Source organism: Pristiophorus japonicus, unplaced genomic scaffold (genome assembly GCF_044704955.1).
Source record: "Pristiophorus japonicus isolate sPriJap1 unplaced genomic scaffold, sPriJap1.hap1 HAP1_SCAFFOLD_1057, whole genome shotgun sequence".
Taxonomy (NCBI): domain Eukaryota; kingdom Metazoa; phylum Chordata; class Chondrichthyes; family Pristiophoridae; genus Pristiophorus; species Pristiophorus japonicus.
The window spans coordinates 7501-10000 of record NW_027250710.1 but is presented as its reverse complement, the minus strand read 5'-3'; positions in this window follow the sequence as shown (position 1 = coordinate 10000).

Genomic DNA, 2500 nt, shown 5'->3' with positions numbered 1-2500 from the left:
GCGGCGGAGGGCAATTTGCTGCTGGTCGTGGTGGTGCTGGTCGCCGTTGTTGTTGGGCTGGCGGCATGAAGCTGCTTGAGCGACAATGGTCTGCTGCGTCATTGGGGGTGCATCTTGTAACCTGTGCCGGGCAGCCAGGGATGCTGGATGGCGGAGCGGCCTGCAAGCCGAGCGCCTTTCTTCGGAAGCGGGCTTGATCGGCCAGCCGGCGGGTGGAAAACTTCGGTCGGCCAGTTCTGGCTGTCTGATGCGGCCGGGGCCGAAATGCGGATCTCTCCGCCGTCCCGTGTCGGACCGCTGTCGGCCATACCTCGTTGGAAAGCGGCGGCGACGCCGCAGGCGGCGGCGTCAGCCCGCTCCCGCATGGACGAGGCACGGCGTCGCTAGGCCGCTTGGCCCGCCGGGCAACCGGCATCCGCTGCAGTCTTTGGGCAGTAACATGACGACGCAACGTGGCAACTGGCGCGGGAAAAGAGCGTCCGCTGCGGCCGGACGGGTCGCACCGGAGGCCAGCGACGGCGTGCGGCCGGCTCTTTGGCCGGCGGAGGTGCAGCCGTTGGCTGGAGACCGCTTTCCGACGGCTATCTCCGCTGGTCGGCCAGCTGTGCTCGTCGGGTGCGCGGCGCGGGGAAGAGGAAGGCAAGCGGCATCGAACGCTACCACATTCCTGCGGGCCGACCCGAAGCCGAGCGCGCTGGAAGTCCGCGAAATGCAACCGGAGAAGAAAGTCTGAATGTGGCAACTGATGAACTGAAAATTGTCGGCGGCAAATGGTTAACCAAATGGGTTGAAGGTGGCAAACCATTAACCGAAAACTCTGGCAAATGGTTAACCGGCGTGTTAAGATGGTATCTTTAATAAAAGACGGAAATGACGAAGCCAACATAGCCAAACGAAGGCGGGGACGTTAGTGTGGCAGAAGGGCATGTCTTTAAGCCGTCGGGCGAATGTCCCTGCCAGTTGGAATCTTTTCGGGAAAAAGGGTGAAAAAATCGGAAAGGCCTAGCCGTCCGCCGTGGGGTGCGTTCGCTCGGGCTCGGCCAGCCGCGTCGATGGGTGCCGGAACGGTGCGGCTGCGCTCCGGGAGTGCGGAGATACGGCCTGTCAAGTTTCGTCCCGGAAGTCTGGATGGAGCTAAATCCGAAGCCGTTTGCGGGAAATTAGTTCCAGGGCTCGGCGACCGAAGTCAAATCCGTCCCGCCAACTTGACACTTGTCATTTCTGTCCTTGGGGGTTGGCGGGGTACCTGCACAGAGGTAGGAGGTGGCTGATCGAGAATTGGTGAGTTTTCCAAAGTCACGTCTCGAGCCTCCAGGTCTGCAGAGACCGACCAGGGCTGCCGCCCAACCGACTATTCACCCTTTTTGGGCGGGAATTTTTTCCATTTTTGTCCATTTTTCGGGTTTTTGGTCGGGCTTCAAAAACGGCAGCCCGAGGCCTGGCAGAGGCCGGGGCATGTCCCCGGTCGCGCCAGGCGGCTCGCGCGACCCGATTAGGCCCCGAAAGGAGTCGGGAAATCGGCAGACCTGCCCGAGTTCAGCCCGGGGGAGGCGGGGGGCAGGTCGGTTCGGCTCAAATCATTAACCAAAGCCGAGACTTGGTCTCGCTGGCGCAACCGAAGTGCCAGGCTGGATAACTCATTAACCAGAAGGCGGCTGGAGGCAGGCAGGGCTGATGGCTGAGGCCGGGTGGAGGCCACCCGCGGCCGGGAAAGTCAAAAGTCCCGTTGTGTGGAAGTCTATGAGGTCAGATTCGGCCGCCTTACCGGGCCTGCGGTTGATGGTTTCCCGCTTGGGCAAGCGAGTCGGCCCGGCAAAGTGGCCACTTGCATTTTCTGGCAAGTGTCTGCGAACAACGTTAATGAGTTGAACCTCGGCAATTGTCGGAAGTCCCGATGAAGAAATGAAAATGCCCCTTTTGCGGGGATTTGGATGCTCATGGCCGGCAGCAGGTGGCCCGACGCCCCGCCAACTTGACACTTGTCATTTCTGTCCTTGGGGGTTGGCGGGGTATCTGCACAGAGGTAGGAGGTGGCAGAATCGAGACTTGGTGAGTTTTCCAAACAAACGTCTCGAGCCTCCAGGTCTGCAGAGACCGACCAGGGCTGCCGCCCAACCGACTATTCACCCTTTTTGGGCGGGAATTTATTCCCTTTTTGCCCATTTTTCGGGTTTTTGGTCGGGCTTCAAAAGCGGCTGCCCGAGGCCTGGCAGAGGCCGGGGCATGGTCCCCGATCGCGCCAGGCGGCTCGCGCGACGCGATTAGGCCCCGAAAGGAGTCGGGAAATCGGCAGACCTGCCCGAGTTCAGCCCGCGGGGGCGGGGGGCAGGTCGGTTCGGCTCAAATCATTAACCAAAGCCGAGACTTGGTCTCGCTGGCGCAACCGAAGTGCCAGGCTGGATAACTCATTAACCAGAAGGCGGCTGGAGGCAGGCAGGGCTGATGGCTGAGGCCGGGTGGAGGCCACCCGCGGCCGGGAAAGTCAAAAGTCCCGTTGTGT